The 23,072-nt window shown below is 43.6% G+C and overlaps 1 protein-coding gene and 1 long non-coding RNA gene across 5 annotated transcripts in view; one reads left to right on the top strand and one right to left on the bottom strand.

The window, feature by feature from the left end:
* RORA (RAR related orphan receptor A) overlaps window positions 1–23,072 on the bottom strand; it is a 765,082-nt gene that overhangs the window by 394,079 nt on the left and 347,931 nt on the right. The window lies entirely within an intron of this gene.
* Window positions 988–9,832, top strand: LOC146406328 (uncharacterized). Its single transcript, XR_014810172.1, has 2 exons — window positions 988–5,622; window positions 5,922–9,832. It is a non-coding gene; the product is annotated as an uncharacterized LOC146406328 (long non-coding RNA).

Here is a 23,072-nt window from a genome sequence, read left to right as displayed (position 1 = left end):
TGTGGTTCTCTGTAAATCTAAAATTATTCTAAAATAAACAATTTACAACAACACTTTACAGATGAATTTATACTTTGGAAGACGTCACTGGCTCGGAGGGAATCTCTGTAACACAGCAAGTGTGACAGAGCAGAAAGCGCATTAGTGTAGCAGGTAGGAGTTCTGAGTCAAAGGCCCAGGTCTTTTATAATTAAAGCCATGACCTTGAATCAGTCATGTAATCTCCTGTACCCTGGCCATCTGCATCTGTGAGAGGGTCTGCATCTCTCGCAGGGGCATGATGAGGACCAAATGTAAAGATGCTTCAGAGAAGTCATTGAAAACCTAAGCACACAACAAACTGAAAAGATGGTCTGAACAAATATCTTGATAACATTCAGAGCTGCGATCTATGGGCAAATGTAGAGTCAGAAATCATTTCCTCTCAACTCTGAAAGCTACACAAGAGAGGTTGCAAATGGCACACGGGAGAAGATGCCAGGGTGGCTTTGAGGCACACAGAGGGGATTCAGTGACCAAGTCTCCAACAGGGCAGTGACAGCAGCAAAGATGCTTTGTTTGTTTGTTTGACCATCACCCAGAAACTCTGGAACTCCACAGAGAAATCAAACCGATATTCAGTGATTGAAGATGTGGTCCCTTCATAAGCAGAGGGACTCTTGCTGCCTCAGACATTAGCAGCACCGCTTGTTGAATTGTCATTCCAACAAATTAGTTCCCTGCTCTTGAAGAACATCTGGTCATCCTTCCAGGGCTCCCCAGCACCTAAACTGTCAAGTTCAACTGCTTAGCATGGCCCAAAGGTCCATCACTTCTGCTCATCTCCCGTTCTCTCCTCCTGACATCCAGCCATTATCCCCTGCTGGCTATTTCTCAAGTACATGTGTGTCAATGCTATGTGCCCTTCACCGGCTTGCCCTCTTTCCTGGAATGTCCTTTCCTACTTCCTCACCAGGATCATCTCTCATCTTTTCCTTCTTTTTCATCTTTCATAATCCTTTATTCCTGGCCTCCTAGTCTTCCCCATGTTTCCCTTCTTTTTGGTTTTCAAGTTTCACATCAAGTGCCAGGTCCTGAAAGTTTCTTCCCTGATCTTTCCCCTCCGCCAGCCTCAGCCTGTGCCTCCCCCTGATCCACGACTAAATTGCCTACCCCCAATTCTAGCTGTCTCCCAACCATCCTCCACAAGAGATTGCAGTCTCTTACAGGTAAAGGGCAGGTGTGTTGCCGCTCTCCTAATCATGTAGCCAAGTATCCAGCACAAAGTAAGGTGAAGGAACAAATGAATCAATGAATAAAACTGTCAAGCCACTTAGATCTATTCTAGAAATGTGCACGTACTTCCAAGACCTGAAGAACTTGGTATTCGATGTTAAATGTTATTTCTCCTGGAATAATTTCCAAGTAGCCTCATGCGACCAGCGGTAAGCTCACAGAGTTCAGTAGTACTAACAGTATGTATGGAGCATTTTGCAGAATGACATAATGAGAATGACAATATCTTATGACTAAGTACCAGATAATGAAAGGAAATTAATTAATTCACTGCTAAGATAAATGACTGTAAGAACTTGGGGGAAAAAAAAAGCCGCCCTAGCTATTATGTTTCTAAGTTTGTTCTGGAATATAAAGTACCTTCCCCTGAACAACTCCCACCTCCAATTAGCTGTATTAGCTCTATTAAACCTACAACTAGAGATACCCAACTGCTGTTTGAAACATTCCCCAAATAATACATTCTGGTGCAAAAAGCAAATTTTGCAGGTCACTGACAGGTGTAAAATACCAGGGAATTTATCCTTTGCGTGGTAGTTCACAAAAGAAGGGGTAAATACAGAATGCAAAGCAGTCTGTCTATCTTAGATATATTTGCCGAGCAGCTTTACAGAAACTCTACATAAAACAAACCAGCTTTCAATGTCAGTATTAATTTTAGCAAGCCAAGGCACTGGGTCCTAAAGGTGGTGGGTAGTGGTAGAAAAACCTAAACCAACTACTTATTTTACATATAGCATTTCCCAGCCTTTGGTAAATACTCAAGAAAACGGATTAAAAAAAAATCTCATAAGTTCACTGCTCATAAAATTTATATGTTTGAACATTAAATTTTTATAGGTTTTTGGCTTGGGGGGAGTAGTTTATTCTAAAATTCTGCTTATTTGCAGACTGAAGCTGTGTCTGCTAGTGCAGAGTTGAAGAAGTTACAAACAAAGTATTTTACGTCATTCATTTTTTTTCTAAACTATGGATCAAGAACCTGTTCTAGACGCTGGGAATACATGAGTAAACAGAATAAAGTCCCCAGCTTTATAGACTTACATTCTAGCATAGGGGTCAGTCAGTTTCTTCTGTAAAGTGACAGGAGAGTCAGTATTTCAGTGTCACACCCAGACTGACTTTTGCAATACTCAAATACTTGCCACTGCAGTACACAAGCAACCACAGACAATATGTAAAAGAATGAGTGTGAGTGTATTCCAACAAAACTTTATTAATACAGGAGTTCCCATCATGGCACAGAGGAAACATATCCGACTAGGAACCATGAAATTGCAGGTTCAATCCTTGGCCTCGCTCAGTGGGTTAAGGATCTGGCGTTACCATGAGCTGTGGTGTAGGTCACAGATGCAGTTCAGATCTGGTGCTGCTGTGGCTGTGGTGTAGGTGGCAGTTGTAGCTCTGATTCGACCCCTAGCCTGGGAACCTCCATATGCCAGAGGTGTGGCCCTAAAAAGACAAAAAAGACCCCACAAACTTTATTAATACAGACAGGCAGGGGCCCAGATTTGGTCTGTGGGCTGTCCTTTGCCAACTTCTGTTCCATTTCATGAAACTTCTTACCAATCACTAATACTAAATCATAGCATTACAGAATCTATGGAATGATGTATAGAATTACAGAAATTTAGAGTTCAGAAAGGACATTCATTTATTTTAAACTTTGTTCCCTTCATGGGTTAGCATCACAGTTAAATGCAGCATCTTTGGGGTCAGCCTGCCAGGGCTCAAATCCTGTCTTTTCCATTTACCGTAAGTGATTTTGGGGGGGGGGGATTTACTTAATCCCTTTTGGGATCATTTTTATCACTGATAAAAGGAAAATAAGAATAATATCTACATGTCAGGAGGCTCTTTTAAAAAAAAAAACAGAACTGAAGTATAATTGATTTACAAGGTTTGTGTCAATTTCTGCTATACAGCAAGTGACCCAGCTTTATATGTATAAAGTATATATATACCCAGTGTATGTGTGTGTGTGTGTGTGTACACACATTCCCTTTCCTATTTTATCTTCCATCATGTTCTATCCCAAGAGACTGGATACAGTTCCCTGTGCTGTAAAGCAGAACCCACTGTTTATTCATTCTACATCTAATAGTTTGCATCTACTAACCCCAACTCCGAGAGGCTCTTGAGATAATCCAGATAAACATTTATCTGGGTCCATGACTCACAAGAAACTAATAACAAATTCTAGTTATTCATCAGAACAACAGCAACGATGGTAACATCAAAAGTACTGAGCTCAGAGAGGTAGGTCCCATAGCCAGTGAGTATCAGCATCCCACTGGGAACCCTGGCCCTGTGCCTCCCAAGTCAAGGTCATGTCTAAACCACATGATCCATGAGTAATAAAATCTGGACCTGTCCACAAAGGGTAGTAGGACTCAGATCAATTTCCAGGGAATTTTTAGGGCTGCCTTCTGAAGTATGGAGAAGACTTTGGGCGAAGCTCAAACCTTCCTGCTAGAAATGCAGTGCTGTCATAGATATGGCCAAGAGAGGAAATCACTCATGAGAAGAATATGGTCACTCAAAGGATAAATTCTGCAGTAGAGGCCTAAGGTGGCAGGAGGACCCAACCCCTCCATGCATGAATGAAGCCAGGCCTTCATCAGATCCACTGTGGACGAGACTGCCTGGATGAAATTAAATGTTTTGGCTTCTTCCACCTGGTGGCATGCTTCAGGAGACCACCCAACGAGCCCTTGAAAATATTATTTTTCATGGAAACTGTTTTCAACCTTTTGCTTGTTTCACTGAGGGATCAGGTTCTCCCCAAACTCCTTTAAAGACCACAGTTGTTGACTGTATTTAATGTAAGTTATCCTCAGGGAAAGAGAAAAAGAGCTGTGGGAGCCAAGCCTTTAGTACCACGACACCCTTCTGAAGGCCCACACATTTCTACTCTTTCAAGCAAATCAGCCACAACAGCATAAATATTCTTTCAAGGAGCTTTAAGCTAATTAATTGTGAATGTGACAGAATGCAGAGAATCAACTTCCTGAGGTTGGCGTAAAAAAAAAAAAAAAAAGGTGTGTTTTGTTTTGTTTTGTTTTGTTTTTTCTGAGGTTGGTGCTTTCTGGGAGATATCATTTGTGGGCTCTGACAGGAAGTAGAAGGGCTAGAAGACCACCACACTGTAAGAGTCAGCAGAATTATTCTTTATGATTTTGCTGACTTGAGACATGTGGGTCCTATTGGGCTTGATTTCGATTTTTAACTCTTCTGTTTCAAGCCAACACCAATGTTCCCTTTTGAAGTCCTACAGATTACTGCCCAGTCCCGGTATCCATCATCCCCTCATCCCCTTAAAAACCTTTGTTATCAGACCAAGGCAAAATCAGAGTCAAGTGACATCCAGTCTACTTGTAACAATGTACTGCACTTATTAAGATTTTTGTTACTTTCTTTTCTGAGATCATTTGGAAGATTTGCAAATCACTACTTCCAGGAAGTTTTCAAAGAGTAACTCCATCTAGCATTCATGATTCAAATATTCATTTGTTAAGTATATAGGTAGGGGACATCTTCTATACTTGAAAATGATCAAATTTAAATATAGAACTACCATATGACCCAGCAATAGCACTCCTGGGCATATATCTGCACAAAACTTTTCATTCAAAAAGATACATGGAACCCTATGTTCATTGCAGCACTATTCACAATACATGAAACAAGACATGGAAAAAACTTAAATGCATATCAACAGATGAATGGATAAAGAAGATGTGATACATATATACAATGGAATACTACTCAGCCATAAAAAATAAAATAATGCCATTTGCAGCAACATGGATGGAACTAGAGACTCTCATACTAAGTAAAATAAGTCCAAAAGACAAAGACAAATACCATATGATATCCCTTATATCTGGAATCTAATATATGGCCCAAATGAACCGTTTCACGGAAAAGAAACTCATGGACTTGGAAAACACACTTGTGGTTGCCAAGGGGGAGGGGGAGGGAGTGAGATGGACTGGGAATCTGGGGTTAATAGATGCAAACTATTGCCTTTGGAATGGATAAGCAATGAGATCCTGCTGTATAGCACTGGCATCTATATCTAGGCAATTGTGATGGAGCAAGATGGAGGATAATGTGAGAAAAAGAATATATATATGTATGTGTGACTGGGTCACTTTGCTGTACAGTAGAAAATTGACAGAACACTGTAAACCAGCTATAATGGAAAAAATAAAAATCATTAAAAAAAAAAGAAAATGATCAGATTTAGGATGTCATAAAAAACATGGTTCTTTCCTCAAGGATTAGTGAGTCTATTTAACAGACACCTAAGTTCAAGTCTATATGCTAAGTGCTATTACAAAGGTATTTACAGGAGTTCCCGTCGTGGCGCAGTGGTTAACGAATCCGACTAGGAACCATGAGGCTGCGGGTTCGATCCCTGCCCTTGCTCAGTGGGTCAAGGTTCCGGCGTTGCCGTGAGCTGTGGTGTAGGTCACAGACGCGGCTCGGATCCTGCGTTGCTGTGGCTCTGGCGTAGGCTGGCAGCTACAGCTCCGATTCGACCTCTAGCCCGGGAACCTCCATATGCCGCAGGAGCGGCCCAAGAAATGGCAAAAAGACAAAAAAAAAAAAAAAAAAAAAAAAAAAAAAAAAAACCAAAGGTATTTACAGCTCTGGGGACATTGGTGAAAACCTTTTAGTAGAAATGACATCTGAATCTGAGGGTGAGAAGTAGTTTACCAAGGCAAGTAAACAGGCAAGCGTCTACCAGGCTGAGCATGTACAAACACTAATCGGATTCTAGAACTTCTTGGGACCTAAGGTGGTCTGATTATAAGGAGCTTGCATTTCCTTCACCCTCTTCAGCGAGGTATACTTTTTTTGTGTGTGTGTGTTTGTCTTTTTAGGGCCGCATCCATGGCATATGGAAGATCTCAAGCTAAGGGTCGAATTGGAGCTGCATCTGCGACCTACACCACAGCTCACAGCAACGCCGGATCCTTGACTCACTGAGTGAGACTAGGGATCAAACCTATGTCCTCATGGATACTAGTTGGGTTTATTTCCACTGTGCCATAATGGGAACTCCACTGTGGCATACTCCTATCCTTCTTATATATCCAGACTCCCCAGGGTCTAGCACAGTGCCTGCTATTTTGGAAGAATACAATAATGATGCAGATAAGTGAATGAATGAGTTTTATGACTTTTTTTTGCAAGCATTTCTCCCTTGGAGATAACATGTTCTCAGAAGATAGGGGCTGGAACTGTTTTGATATGATTCTAAATTGACTTAGTTGATAGATAAAAAATAATCAAGGTGAGGAGAAGAATTCCAAGCTCATTTAATGGGCAAAAAATAGTCTTTTCAACAAACAGGTCCAAGACAACTGGGTATCTACACACAAAAAATTTAAGCTGGGAGTTCCTGCTATGGCACAGTGGGTTAAGAATCCAACTGCAGTGGCTTATGTTACTCTGGAGGTTTGGGTGTGACGTGTAGCCCAGGGCAGTAGGTTAAAGGATCTAGTGCTGATAGAGCTGCAGTGTAGGTTGCAGTTGCAGCTCAGATTCAATTCAAAACTTTAGCAAGCCATCTATCAGAAAGGGATCTGTATCCACAACATAGAAAGAATTCTGACAACTCTCTAATAAAAATATAAAGAACCCACTTTATATTTAAATGGGCAAAGGATTTCACCATACATGATTCCAAAGAAGATATGCAAAAGGCTAATAAGCACATAAAAAGATATTCAACTTCATTAACGATTATGCAGACTAAAACCACAATGATATACCCTTTCGCATCCATCAGGATTGACTAAAATCAAAATGACAGACAATAAGTGTCAGAAGGGATGGAGAAATATTGGAACTCTCATACATTTCTAGCAAGATTATAAAACACTTTTGAAAATAGTCTGGCAGTTGCTCAAAATGCCACACAAAGAGTTACCTACCACGTAAGCCAGTGATTCCACGCTGAGGGGTGTCTAAACAGAAGAACTGAGAACACAAGTCCATACAAAATCCTGTACAAGGATATTCATAACAGCATTATTCATAATAATCAAAAAATGGAGACAAAACCCAATGTCTGTCAACTGACTACCTGGATAAACAAAATGTGGCATATCCACCCAATGGCATATTAATAGGCAATAAAAAGGAATGAACCACTGACGGGTAACCACATGGGTGAATCTGAAAAGCAAGCTAAGTGAAAGAACAGAGTCATCCCATTCAGATGAAATGTTTAGAATAGGCAAACCCATAGAGACAGAAAGTAGATAAGGGGTTGCTAGGAGCTAAAAGGAGGGAATGTGAGCTGTGTCTGCAAGTGGATGCTGGGCTTCCTCTTGGGGTGATGGAAATATTTTGAAATCAGATGACAGGACGGCTGCACTCTGACTATACTACTGTAAAATATATTAAGTCGAATTTTATGGTATGTGAATTGTATCTCAATAAAGCTGTTTATTTTATTTTATTTTTTTCTTTTTCTTTGGAGGTTCCCAGGCTAGGGGTTGAATTGGAGCTGTAGCTGCCAGCTTATACCACAGCCACAGCAGCACAGGATCCGAGCCATGTCTGCGACCTACACCACAGCCCATGGTAAGGCCAGATACTTAACCCACTGGGCAAGGCCAACGATAGAACCTGTGTCCTCACAGATGCCAGTCAGATTCGTTTCCACCGAGCCACAATGGGAACACCGTAAAGCTGTTATTTTTAAAAAATCATGGTCGATGTAATCTCCTGCATTGTTACCACCACTGCTACCATCACAGTATCAGATGTCACTGAGCAGTGACTTCATGCCAGCAGGAGACCTTACCAAATAACTACTGATTGGATTTCTCCTTTGAAACTTGAGCCCATGGGGTTTTAGAGCAGCCTGCATCTTCTATCTCTTTGGTATCTTTCCACAGTGGCTTGCCCAGGCCTTGGCCCAGAATGGAAGTCAGTAAATATTCTTTTGACTATTCTCAATTAGCCACGGTCTCTTCTGAATTCAAGAAAAAAAACAAAACAAAACAAAAAAAACCCAAGTATTTTGAAATCAAAACACCAAAGTTCACCTTACAATCAATTCATCCATTCCGAGGTCTAAAAATTCATTAAACATTCAGGATCCTACTCCGTGGTTCGTACTGCTTACTACTTTACAAGTGCAAGTAAAATAAATACATAAAATCCAGCAGTCAAAGCAGGAAAAGGGAGATTTCACTTTTATGCTACAGAATTACATCTGAATGCACCCACGATTTCTTCTCTTTGCAGATAATGCTAAAACTGCCTAAATCAAACACCAGTGCTGCTCTAATGAGACCTGATTTGGAATCATTTCTATTCAAGGCAAACTAAACGTGTAAAATGCCCAATTTCAAACAGCTCACCCTAGTACACCAACTTTAAAAACAGATTCTGTTGACGTGAGTTTGGACTGGTGAAGAAAGCAAGCATGGAGCCCAAATTAAGCTAAGAGAATTTTCCACCGTTAAGGAGGACAGAGCGACTTTCTTCTCACCAGCTCTCACCCTCTCAGGATGCAGCTGGAGCTGCGGATTGGGCCAGGCCCTGCTGGTGGCTGGTGTGATTCAGAAGGAAGGACATTCAGAGCTCAGCGACTGAAGATGTGTTGAAACTGCCTTGTTCTTTTCGTGGGTCTGCCTGCGGGTCCTAGAGCAGCTGAGTCCCGGCCATTCTCTGAGGTGAGTCCTGCTTCCTGAAAGCCCTTGCTTGTAGAGAAGCTCTGTTTCTTCATGGGTACTCTACTGAACATCTTGGCTAAACCCCAAATTTCTCTGTCTGAAAAGGGGGCCCTACAGCAGTAGCTATCAGAAGAAATATCACTGTCAGGACCACCCTGCTTATTTTTCAAGATGAAGTAAGACAGGCTCAGAAGTAAGGTCCTTTGCTCCAAGGAGGCCTGTTTAATGAAAATTCCCATTACGCAGTCCTCCTTCCGGGTATCCAGAACGGGGGCCTTATCCTACCATTTTTGGCTTCCTGCTCTTCATGGCAGCCCCTGGGATTCCAGACCTCCAGATCCCTACCATACGCACACCTGCTCTCCCAGCTCAGTCACCCATCAGCTGGAGCTGCTTTCAGAACAGGACCCAAAGACCTCTAATGACCCTTCTAGCTCTTAGGGTCATGTTCTTTGGGATCCTGCTGCCTTTGGTTTTCTCGGCAACTCAGTCCCTTTACTGCCCTAATTCCTGTGTGACAAGGGCAAGCTGTTTCCATGTGTTAGAAACACATGCTTCACCTCCGCTTAGCAGCAGCAAAGAACAGCCATCTCTGCCTTGACTGAGGGCGCTGGGATGAGAAATGAGGGTCGTGTGGCCCACAGTGCTGAGTTTGAATGAGTTTGAATGCTGGGTTTGCTAACTGCTGGCTAGGGAGCCTTGAGAAGCCTTTGTTTGTTTTTTCTTTTTTCTTTTTTGGCTTCATCCATGGCATGCAGAAGTTCCCAGGCCAGGGATCAAACATGCACCACAGCAGCCACCTGAGCAGCTGCAGTGACAATGCTGGATCCTTAACCCACTGAGCCACAAGAGAACACCTTAATCTTTTTTTCAAACTTTCTGAACTTCAGTTTATTTACCAACAACATGGGAATAATTATAGTACCTACTTCATGGGCACATCAGGTCGAGTAGAAGAGATGATGTATGCAAAGCCCTTTGAACAGAGCCTGGCACCCAGTGAATGCTCAGAAATATTAGTGTTATTTGGAGAAAGAAAAGCCAACGACTATCCAAAGTCAATAAAATGACCTATCAAATGTCTACTTAGATACAACCTGACCATCATCTAAATGCACCCTTTATATGACTTGAAGCACTTTTCCCAAAAAGAGTATTTAGTTTTCACAATCAATTATTTACAGAAACAAGCTGTAAGGACGGACTTTAAGACAACATGAAGTGACATCCACCAAATCCCAGTTATAGGAGGACATCAATAAAATCCACCTCTACCAGACTGACAGGGTTTAGGGACAGGGTTCTGGAAATTCTTCATGCACTAAGAGGACATGCTTTTAAATGTTATTTAACAGAAGCTAAGAGGGCCCTTTTACATTCCTTGTCAAATATAAAACACACACACAAACCTTCCACCTCTACGAGCCATTTTAAAATCCTATTTCCTTTAAAGACAAATATGCCGGCCAGCAGCATGAATGTGGTATGGTCATCTGGGTCCTTAGAAGAAGGAGGTTTATGAAAGGCACCCATTCTATTTCCTGTTAGCATGCTCTGAAGGAGGAATCTACTCCATCACCCATGGGTCCCCTCAGAGTGCCTGCACACAGAACTGCTTATAGATAAAACTGTAAGGAGCCTGTCTGCCTCCCTCAGAGGCTGAAATGTTTTCATCCAAAGAGCCACCTCTCCTTTTACTCCTTGGTCTCCAGGCACGCTTAAGGCCCAGTGACCAGCAGCCCCACAGGGCTGCAGTCTGTGTATCTCTCTTCTCCCACCCCATCCTCTCCGTGGCATTGGTTTGGCATCCTTCTCACTTTTCCTTGGTCTTCATTTCTCCACAATCACTTCTGTTAGGTTAAAGCGATTGCCATTTTTGTAGGTCAAATGTCATGGACCTGCCCTTTCATTTGATTCAATGCATTCTTACTATTTTTAGTTTACAGAGGTGTTGTGGGCCCCTGTAATGCCTCTGTCAAAGGGGATAAGGTGTCACTAAATGGTCTTATTTTTAAAGTCATTAAAATTATGCAACAAAAGGGTTAAACTTAATTGGTGTCTACTTTGAGAAAATCAGAAATACAAAAATCTGCCAATGGGTTTAACTTTTTTTTTTTTCTTCTCAATGACAGGATTTCTTTCTCTAAATGAAAACTAAGGGAAGCACCAATACACAAAACCAATGTTGCCTTTGCCTACCTATTTGACACCTCAGCCACCATTTCCCACCCCCATTTTACCCTTGAGGCCTGTTCTGTGGACCCCCTAAGTTCTCCTCAAATCACCACTTAAACAACAGGCAAACAAATAATTGTAACAGATAGCATACATTACAGGAGAAAGTTGGGAACCATGTCCTGCCTATAATGCACTTTTCCTGCAAGGAGCCTTGCAGACGTTTAACTTCATCATGACCTTCAGACCCTTCGTGCATCTTTATCACTGTCAGCCTGGTCTCTGCTTTTTCTGGTTGCACGTGCCTCCTGGGCACCCATGGGCCCCTGCACTGCACGCCTCCTGGGCACACCCACCATGGCTCTCTCTGCTGGAGAGAGAGCCCTCCTCAGGCCAGCGGGTCTGGACAGATACAGGCTGACCCTTCCCACCAGGATCTTGTGCCCATCATTGCTCCAGAAGGGTGTTCTCGACACTCTCCACTCTCCTGAAGTCCCCATTTCACCCACTGGCTGAAGCTCCCGTCTAACGTCTGGTAAAGCTTGAAGTCATTGCTTTGAAAATCAGGACACTCCTTCTCTGAGGGGGCTACCCCGTATCACTGAGGCTCAAAGTACATTTCAAAACACAAAATGGCCACTCTGCCACTGTGATCTCATCTTTTAATAAACCCCTGGGCTTCCTTTTACCACCAAAAAAAAAAAAAAAAAAAAAGACAGTGAGTGAAAGCAGAAGTGTTAGGAAACAGGGTGACTCTTTTTCTCAACAATACCAGCATTAAAAGGTGTCCTTGGGGAAGAGACCACTCCAGAAGGAAATAACACCCCCGACCAGGGAGCCATTCACCAAAGGGAGGTGGCCTTCACAGCTCTTTGCAAAATGCTTCCCCATTTCTGCCTTCCCTTGTTCACCACAGGACTGATGAAAAAGAAAGATGATAAATATGTTTATAAAAAACGGACCCATTCAATAATTCATCACCTTGTTGGCGTACAATATAAGTGCTCTAAAAGAAATTTGTTTTCCTACCCGCTGACCATAAATGGGCACCTGAGACTTAACTGTGGCTCAGAGCATTGTCCTCGTGTGTCTGTGTTCCAGAACTGTGCCCAGCATGGGGTCCCAGCCAGCACCCAGGTGCTGCTTCCCCTCCACTCGCCCTGCTGTTCCTCTGTCTACCATCTCTTCTGTCTCCCAACAAAAAAGCATGCTGGCCGCCACTCAAAGTCTTGCTTTGGAGCAACCCTTAAAATTCACTATACATGGAATTTCCTCCAAAACAATGCTTCTCAGTCAGGGGCAATGTTGTCCCCTCCCCCAGGAGTAAACGTGGCACTATCTGGAGACATATTTGGTTGCTATGACTGGGGGTGCTAGTAGCTACTGGCATCTGGGGAGGAAAGGCCAGGGATGCTATGAAACTTCCCACCATGCACAGGACAGCCCCCACCACAGAGCATTATTCTGTCTGAAATGTCAACATGGCTAAGGTTGAGGATCCCTGGCCTAAAAGGAACACAATAAGAAAAACCTGTTCGGCCAGCTTCTCATCTCGCAGATGAAGATACTGAACGCTGGGGAGGGGAATGATGCTAGGCTCGGCCCAGGGCTCAGCCAGGTAGCAGCAAAGCTGAGCATGGCACCAAAAGTGGCAGGTTCTAGGCTCTCCCTCCAGTATGTTTATTCTAAAAGGGTTTAATCTTAAAATGGCCCTTAACCTCAGAACAAAGAAAGTCTGGAAGGATGCATCCTGAAATGTAAAGTGGGACCATCTGAGAATGGGATTGCACTGATTTTTCTTCTTTGTTCAGATATGTCCAGCCTGGATTTATCTGATTTGTTATTTCTGATTTGCTTTGACAATAAGCATTTATTGCTTTTACGAGGAGAAAAAAAAAATGAGAAACTGTTTTCATTTTTAAAAACCGTATGAAATGTAACAAGATTTAGCTTAATGGCTTAATATTTACTGCTGGCAAGAGGATGGCAAGGCCAGTATGACAAGCTGGTAAAGGGGGGATTGTGAGTGGTACAATGGGGATGCTTCTAGAAAATGAATTGATAGCATGTGTTCAGTCTTTAAAAAAATGTCAACCGGAGTTCCCGTCGTGGCGCAGTGGTTAACGAATCCGACTAGGAACCATGAGGTTGCGGGTTCGATCCCTGGCCTCGCTCAGTGGGTTAAGGATCCCACGTTGCTGTGGCTGTGGTGTAGGCCGGTGGCTGCAGCTCCGATTGGACCCCTAGCCTGGGAACCTCCATATGCCGAGGGATCGGCCCAAGAAATTGCAAAAAGACAAAAAAAAAAAAAAAAAAAAAAGGTCAACCTTTCACCTGGTAATCATCCCTTAATAAATTTATGCCAAGGAAAGATTTTCAAATATGTATCTACAAGACTATAAGGTTTACTTACAATAATAAAATGATGGGAATGATCCAAATATCTAATAACGTGAGTAATAAATTCTAGCTTGGCTTAATACAATATGTAAATTACATAAAAGACTGTTAATCTACCACTAGATATATGAAAATAATGAAATGTTATGTAGCTGCTAAATATCATCTTTTTGATAATTTCAATGTTGGTCTCCCCGTTAAACTAACGTCTATAAATCCAGGGATCGTGCCTTTTTCATTTCTTCTGCAATCTTGGTATCCAAAGCAGTTCACATAGTAGGTATGTAATCATTATTGTTGAACAAAGGCAATGAATCCATGAATAGGGTTACAGGTCAGCAACTACTACAGATAATCAGCATCTTTGAATTTTCTTCTTTATCTTTCAAGAGTTCTCCAAGAAGCACGTGCTACTTTGATACATAGAAACATATACAGGTAATTTTGTTGTTGCAAAAAGTGAAAGAGCCATGATACAACTCAAGGAAGAAAGAAAAAAAGGATGCAGTAGGCAAGGGCACTTGCAAGGGCATTCATCATTTGGGAAGCCCATTCCATGATGCAATGAGGGCTGTCATGGATTAAAAATATGGGGACTGTATATACCCCACTGGATGGGCAGCAGTGCTTGGTCATAACTGGCTTACTCTTCTAGCACTCTTCCCTCATTTGAGCTTTTCTCCCTCTGGTAACACCAAGAGCTGAAACAACAGAGAAGCCACAAATCAACAGACTCATGTGATCAGAGGCTCCAGTGGCCACAAGCTCAGAGGCACTGTAGCGGTGGAAGCTGAGGATGCTTTTCAACTGGATGTGCGTCTGCGGCTGACAAATGGAATAAAAGAGCTGTGCTGTGGTGCTCAAAATAGAACAGAAGAAAGTATCCCAAAGAGAGAGAGTGAGAGAGAGAAGAAGAAGAAAATGACACAGACATGAGAGGCTAGCTTCTGGAACAACCTACAAAGACCGGTGTTAACCCAGACCCATGAATATCGTTCTCACATCTTTTGTAGAATTTTTTTTTTTTCCCCTTTTCACAAAATGCCTCGTGGGGACTGCAACCCTGAAAAATGTCATCTGTTCCTTTTCTGGCATGGCTGGATCCTTATGTCACCGAAGTAGAAAAAAAAACCAGGGTGATTTTATATATTTGACTACTTGTGGTCACCCTGGTGGGGTGACTGAAGAAAATAAACAAACCTAAAAATATAAATCCACGTGTGTGAATGGTGACAGAGTAAAGGAGTGAGAGTGAAGGAAAAAAAGAGAGGGATGCAGAGATAGAGAGAGACAGAGAGAGACAGAGAGAAAGTCTCAGGGTAGAATAAGTAGTCCCTGGAGTGGTCCGGGGGTTATTGGCTCTGTCAAGGACCCTCTGCCCAAACCTGTTCTCTCTTGCCTTCTTTATCTCCTCCAAACTTTGCAAAAAAATGTCAAGAGAAAAATCCTTTCATTCTCCAGAGGTAAAACTCAAGGTGAAAATGGCCCCCCCAAAGGGCACTTGGGTTGTGGGGATCTCATCTGTTTGAGTGTGGACACAGGGGAAGGGTGAGAGAGAGCCGGGAGTCACGGAAAGGATAGGATAGGATATTAGACCACAAAAAAATGTTGTTTTCTTGGCAGTTTGGTCCAGGCAAGCTCTGATTTAAAAAGCGGGCTTTTCACTTGATTCCATGAGCACGTGTGACTGTGGGAGATTCAAGATGCTGTACATGGGCATGCTTTGGCGCTCCCTCCAGTGAGAAGTGGGCTCAGCCTGCTCTCTCTTTGGATCTGGGCTGGCTTGCGACGATCTGACCAGGGGAGTACAGCAGAAGTGGCATTGCCAAGGCTTGTTTGGAGCTCAGCCTGTAAGAGGACAGCAGCTACCACCGTGCTGTCTCGGAGCCCTGGTCTGCCACAGAAGAGGTCCCCAGTATCCTGTGGGAGGACCACATGGACATGATTTAAGAACACAAGAAAAAAAGCTGGGGCTGGGGGGTCGGGGGTGGTCCGCTAAGCCCCAGGCTTCCAGCGGCTCCTTCCACGTTACTGGACCCAGCAATAAAGCCACCTTGGACCCTTCAGACTAGCCTGGCTTCAGGTGAAAACCAACATATGACTCCAGCAGATGTTACATGGAACAGAAGAATAACATAGCCTGGTCTTGCCTGAATTCCTAACCCACAAAAACTGCAAGAGAGCATCCAAGGGTTTTTAAGTTCCAAAGTTTGGGGGTAGCATGTTATACAGTGACAGATAGTCTGGTCCAAATAAATGGGTTTTTCCATTTTCAGTAATGGTTGTGCCTCAGAAATTAATCTATCTATCTATCTATCTATCTATCTATCTATCTATCTATCTATCTGTCTGTCTGTCTGTCTGTCTGAATTAAGAGATAAAATATAGTCTGCACTCTCTATCAACTGTAATACAATGCAAAGAGTGTCTGTCTTAGATTAAGTCTCAGTATTCTCACTTGTCTGGCACTATGACTCAGGCAAATCATCAACCACTTTGAGCCTCAACATCCTCATCTGCGCAATGGGAGTAACAACACCCATTTGTTCTAGGAGAAAGCAAACAGGAAAGCCCGAAGCACAGCAGCTGGCTCACAGGCAGACGCTTCCATGGTCCGCGATCCCTGCACCATCTTGCCTACTCTCGCCTCCGGTTTCCAAATCTCAGAGAGTTTCTCTGCCACCTCATTTCCTGGACACTCTGACTTTTCCTGGTGAATGATGGCCTCTCTGTTGGTCTTGTTTATACCTCAAGATGATTTGCTGTGAGAACATCAGCAAATAGATGGCATCTTTAAAAGAACCCTGTCTGGGATGCAGAAGGTCCTTAATGTGAAAGAGGTAAGACCTAATTATATGTGGAGATAACATTTCCCCAACCAAAACAGACCATGTGACCCGACAGAAGGCAGATCTGAACACCCTTAAGGACATCAGAAAAGGAAAAAAAGATGGAGAAGAGCCCTGAGAATTGAGACGGAAGAAAAGAATGAGAAAAGGTCCTGATAGGGGATTTTAGTTAAGAGATTAGACAAGGATGAGCAAGTCAGGACCCTTCTATATTGCTGATTCCATCCCATCCCACAGCACATGAAGACTGAGGCATAACTAGGTCTTGAAGGCTTTACACGGCAACATCTTTTGCCCTTGACCAAGTGCAGGAATATCCCAGGTGAAAGGCCCCAATCCCATACCTGGGTGGTTCCTGTGGAATCTTTCCTTATACTTGCTTATGTTAAACTCCTTATAGAGCATGCCTGCCAAGGGCCACCCGGTTACAACCATGGATTCCAGTTCCTCCTGCAAAAAATTTTAACCCAGTGGCTTAGTCAACATTCACAGCTTTGATCTCCATCTGAGGTGGGTCTATGGTAATGCAAAAAGCAACTTTTCCTGCATAAACAATTATAAGTATGATGAAAAGATGAAGACTCTTAAAAAACAATTTGAGACATGACTGAAATTACTGTGTTCTCATCCAGGTAGAGCCGTGAATACATTTTATAGCTACAATTTCTCCTATATAACCAGGTCCCTTTGTGGAATGGTGTGGCACACTTGAAAATTGTTTGTGGCACAGACTTGGCAGACAACTAAAAACATTAAAATCCCTACCACTGCAAAGACCAGACAAGATTCATAGTCACCACATTTAAACTTAACAGCCCACTAAAAGAGCATCATGTGTGACTCTCTCTCTCTCTCTCTTTCGTTCCTGGACCACAGGTTAACCTCTGTGATGGTTTACTGCTTCTGGAAGTGATTTGCTCTGCATCAGGTTATCACAAATGAAAACCAAGACACGTTATAAGGCCAGTTTCTTTGGCAGCAAGATATTTTCTTTGCCAAAGCTGAGAAAGAAAGAGCGAGAAAGTGAGAAAGCAAGAGAGCGAGAGAGTGAGAGAGCGACTGCTGGAATTAGAAAAAAGGTTTCAAGTACCTCCCTGATGCCTGTGATCTTTTAAAGAGAGATGTAAAGCATATCAGATTTGCAACCCTCCTGGCCTGAAGGGATCTAGTTATTTGGTCAGTTGTGAAGACATTTCTCTTGTTCCTACTCCGACTGTCATGCTGTCACTAGGGTGCATGCCTGGTTCGTGATAAAAGGAAGCCAAACTGGGTTTTTTACAGGAATTTCAGAAGTCTCAGCATTATCAGAGACCCTTACCAGGATTAAACCTGAGTTCGGCAAACCAAAGTGTTCTACATATTATAGACAAGAGCAGAGGAGCAGCAAGAAAGAGAATGAAAAGGCAAAGAAGCAGGAGTACAAAATGGGTAGGGAAAGAAGTGTCTTTTTATGCACAGTCGATGTAACTCTCCGGACAGCAATTTCTTTCTTCTTGGTTATACATTCACATTATTTGACATTTAGATGGGCAGTGGGTAGTCAAGGGGTTTTTTAAAAATAGCCCACTCTCTTTGGAAACAGACACAGTAGTAGCATGAAAGGTTGGTTGCTCTCAACTACTAGTACGGGTTGTGGGGCTGTCCTCATGCAAGTACCACACCATGACCTGCATCTGGCTGTGGTAATGAGTAAGACTTGATGTCAAGGTCCCAGCAAAGATGTCTTTTTTTTTTTAATTAAAAGTTTTTTTTTCCCTTTTTTTCTTTTTAGGGGCACACCTGCAGCATATGGAATTTTGAGGGCTAGGGATGGAATCACCAATGCTACAGCAACACCAGATCCGAGCTGCATCTGTGACCTACACTGCAGCTTGCAGCAATGCTGGATCCTTAATCCACTGAGTGAGGCCAGGGATTGAACCCACATGCTCATGGAGACCACATCAAGTCCTTAACATGCTGAGCCACAATGGGAACTTCTAATTTTTTTTTTAATTAAAAATGTTTCTAAATTCTATATTGCAGTACAGTTGATTTACAATGCTGTATTAGTTTTAGGTGTGCAGCAAAGTGATTCAGTTGTACATAAACATATATCCATTCTTTTTCAGGTTCTTTTCCCATATAGGTTACTACAGAGTATCAAGTTCCCCATGCTGTGCAATCTTGTTTTGCCCAAGAACAACCAGGTTCCTCGTATCTTCCTTTATTAGTCTAATACTTGGTGTAGTTTAACCACAGACATCTAAAAAGAAGGCTAGTGAGAACCAAAATGAAGATAAACTGAATATTAACTCCACTTAGCCAACAAAAGTTACCCTGAGAGAACCTGGCCTGAAGATGGCAGGATGCCCAGGATCGCCTCTCTCCAGCCCCATGTTCTGTCTCCCAGCCTCACACACACCCCGCTGCCTGGCTGATCCCAGGTTTGAAAGCTCCCTGGAACTCAGCCTTTCTTCTAAGCACCTCTCTGGTTTCGCTGTTGCCATTTTTCACCTGCCCTCTGACTCCATCTGGCCAAGGTGAGCATTTCAGCTCCAGGTGGATGTAGCTGGCCTGCTGGCCAAAGATGCCCACCGGCCACTGCACTGAGCTGACACAAGGGCAACAGGGCAGTAGATCTGGTCCCAGGTGCCACTGATCTCTGGAGCAGGTTTTCTAACAAGGTCTTTCAGTGTGGAGAAGAGAACAGGGGAGCATCAGGTAAGAGTTATATAGGGTGGGAGCCAGGGAAGGCAGGCAGAGGAAGGCATGCAGACATGTGTATGCCTAAAAGTGTGCACAAGCATGCACGCATTCACACACACACACACACACGTGACCTGCTCAAGGTCAGCAGCTCATGACCATTTTTCCTTTTCTGAAGAACATCAGACTCATCTGCCAGGTAACAGCAGCTGTCCGCCCCACCTACACATGGAATTTCTAGGCACAGCAAGGCCGGTGGCATCCTTTACCCCGTGGCTCTTTCCAGTCCTGCCGTTTCTGGCTTTCCCCAGACTCTCTTTCCCTTTAAGATTTCAGGCAAGTGCCTGTGAAATCCAGTGAGCAGAGAGACAAACACTGTCTGTGCCCTCCGTGATAGGGTCCCACCAGTTTGCAAGTCCTTCCTGATGTGGCATCTGGCCTCCTGTCCTGAGGGGACAAACAGAAAGACCCAACTGGACCCTCATGTTCCTTCTGCTCAGAGAGGCAGGAGGAGGTTGGGAGCAGAAAACAGGCTTCTACCACAGAGAGAAAGACAATGTGTCTCCAATGCACCAAGAATTCCCAGGTCTTAGAAGAGGCAGGTGCTGGGAGAAATGTCTAAGATTAAGGGGCTGCCTCCAATTTTTGACTAGTTCCTGGCACGTCCCAGCCCTGAACTTGGGGTTAGGTCTGCTCCTCTGGGCTCACAGGCATCCTGTGTTTCCTCTGCCAGCATCCTGGCCCATAGCCGGCTACTTCCCACCAGGATAGGAACTCCTGATGTAGGTACAAAGTCCTCCAGTTCTGGCAGAGAAAGTTGCTCCCTAAGTGTTGAAAGACATAGAGAGCCTTGTTTTGCAGAGGAGGAGCTGTTGCTTAGAGAAAGAAGAAGGGGAAAAGGGTGGGAAAGGAACCAGCCCTTCTGGAAAACCCAGAGGCCAGGGAGCATCTTAGGCATCTAACATTCATTTGTCTTAGGCCTCTGAGTTCAGTTCCTCCCAGAACCCTGGGGAATTCAGGTCCCTACTCTGCAGACATGCTAGCCAGTGCTGGGACCCATGTATGTGGGAGACAGCACAATGCAAGGCTACATAGAGTGAAAGGCTGAACAGCTGGGGACAGTGACCACAGGAGAGACCAGTGTCACAAGCCTCACGGCAATGTGGAACAAGAGCAGGGCTGTGTAGGGGAGGAATTCTGAGAGGCACCAAGTCCCCCCCGACCCCCGAAATTTAAATTTGGCCTGCCTTGCAGGCAGAGATACAGAATCCCTCAAGTTAAAAAAAATTTTTTTTTTACATTGGAGTATGATTTAGTGTTGTGTCAATTTCTGCTGTACAGCATAGTGACCCAGTCATAGATGTATACACATTTTTTCTCATATTATTTTCCATCATGTTCTACCCCAGGAGAATGGACAGAGCCCCCTGTGCTGTGCAATAGGATCACCTTACTTTTCCATTCTAAATGTAATGGTTTACATCTACCAACCCAAAGTTAAAATGTTAAAGGGCAACAGACCCAAACTGGGAAATGCACAGTTTCTACCTCGCCTCCCTCACCTTTGCCCATTAGCAGAGTTAAATTTATACCAGGCAGAACTCATACACACAAACCGAAATGTACCACTGCTGGAAATGTGAAACAACCACTCTTATGAATGGCAATGCATGGAAAAACACCTTCAACCTATAAGAAGATTACTTCTGAAAACTGGGAACAACTTCGAAAGAGTAAGAGATTATAAAAGAGCATCAAGTAATTTCCCAATTTTGAAAAGACAGGGAAGTGTATTATACATACACTCCAGAAGGGTCACCGCTCACAGCAGGTCCTATTAGGATTCTCAGGATCTGTCTTCCTAGAAGAGGAAACTCAGAGGTCATTGTCTTCTCTGCCAATTGTCTGTGCCATACATGTAAGCATCCCTGTATTATATCCACTTGTTTTATGTCATCTGATGTTAGAGCTAAAGGCTCCTTGATGATGATTTACTCCACCCCCCTTCTTTTATATTTGGGAAAATTGGGAGCTTGGTGCATTTTCTCCAAGTTTTAGGAGCGGTGGGCCTAGCCTAGAACACTGCATATTTTCTAAAACGTCTTACCAAATGCTACTCTTAACTACTGACCATCCTAACGCCTCTCAAAAGGATAGGGCACAGAGCTTAAATGAGAAAGAAATTACACGCTGGCCATTAAGAAGAATACCACTTATACCACCATCTCAGCTTTTCTCTTGCTCCAGAGGCTCAAGCAGCAGAATTATGAACATGTGAGCCATGGCAGGTGATGCTTCCAAGAACATGTACTCCTGAGGTCACTCCCGCACACATCGGGGCCCCTTCCCAGGGACCACAGAGAACAGCTGTCATAAGGTGGGGCCAAGAAAGGCTGTTCTGTTTGTGCCTGTTTAGTGGGGCTGTGATGTTACGTGAGGAAGTCTTTGGTATGGCAATAATCCTGGATTATAAATAATTTAGCATATTTCTTTGTAAACGGCAGTCCAGAATCCTTGCAAATAAGAAAAGGATTAACTTTTTTAGAAGGACTTGCTCTTGAGACTTTAAGTTCAAGGCAGAACAATGCTTGCCGTGGTAATTCCATCTATTTTAAGATCACAAAACCATACCAAGTTGAAACCGGAGCAGAAGATATTAATGCAGTGCTCTCTCTGAAGTGCCCAATAGTGGGGCGAGAAAGCTTTCAAAGGGAATTAAGTAGACAGAGAAAGCTCCCTGTTCATGTCCAAATCACAAGGAGGCAGCTGAATAGGATTCACAGTTCTCCGTGGGAAGGACCCACACCACAGCTCATGTTCAAAACAGGGGGGCGATGTCTTGGGAAGATCAAGGACCCAGAATTCTGCTGTCAGAATCAGCTGCCTGCCCATTAGAGCCTCAAAAGACCCTCTTCCGTGTGTGAGCTGATATGATCCTACAAATGAGCCCATTTTTCTTTTTCTAACCGGCCCAAAGTCTATCTGAAGGAAACCGTCATTATGTAATATTTCCCAAGAGCCCTTGATGTGAGCTTCAGATCTGGGGTATGTGCGTGTGCGTGTGTATGTGTGTGTGTGTGTGTGTGTGCGCACAGTGGGAGAGGGTGAGGGGGCAGCGAGAATAAGACGTACATACAAAGCAGAGAAGCTGGATGGGGAGCTTGGTGTGGAAGAACAGACACACCTCCAGGGTGAGCCTTGGGTCAAGAGGTCAACATCTGGTTGGGACACATAGATGGCGGTCATGGGGGCGGGGAACAAAATGAGCTGCAAAGAGTCAGAGTCAGAAACAATGGAAGGGCAACAAGAGACAGAAGTTGAGAAGTACAGGCTCACACACCATCCACCATCAAGGTGGGGGTGTGAAGGACTAGAGGAACAGGTCAATGAGACCACACCGCAGAAGTCTAGCCTCCAAGATCCTCCACAATCTTCTCCTGCCTGTCTTTCCAGCCCCATCTCCTGTGGTCTCCCATATGACATCTTATCTGCCATCATATTAAAAATGCAGCAGACTCTGCTGTTCTCCATTCTTGCCTGTGTTTTTCCTGTCCTTTGTACCCAGACAGCCCTTTCTGTCTTCTCCTAATATGTCTCTCATCATCCAAGATTTAGCTTCAGTCACCTCTTCCTGGAAGCCTTCCTTGCTCCCCCAAACTGTAGGCTGGGTTAAGTACCACACCTCTGTGCTCTGATGACATCATGCCAATTTCCAAGCTGCTACCCAAGGAAGATGGCCAAGAGGTTTCACATCAAGGGTCAACTGTAAACTCTGAAAGGGTCACGGTTACCTAGGGCATGGTGGTAAGAAGGATGCTGAGGCCTCCTCTGGATTTATTTGGAAAAAATACTATAGTTACTTAAGCATACCTGCCACTTCAGGCCATAGGCTACAGTTTGCCATCCCTGTTCTGAAGCAACATCTCATTTGCCAGATAAGGCGCTCAAGGCTGAAAGATGGGAAATATCTGATGAGCATTTG

This window comes from Sus scrofa, chromosome 1 (genome assembly GCF_054392235.1).
Source record: "Sus scrofa isolate SSC_HxYL_T2T_F1_AM1 chromosome 1, Sscrofa_HxYL_maternal_Yorkshire_Landrace_v2.0, whole genome shotgun sequence".
NCBI classification, from domain to species: domain Eukaryota; kingdom Metazoa; phylum Chordata; class Mammalia; order Artiodactyla; family Suidae; genus Sus; species Sus scrofa.
Note: the sequence above shows the minus strand (reverse complement) of the source record. Positions and strands in the feature narration are given on the sequence as shown.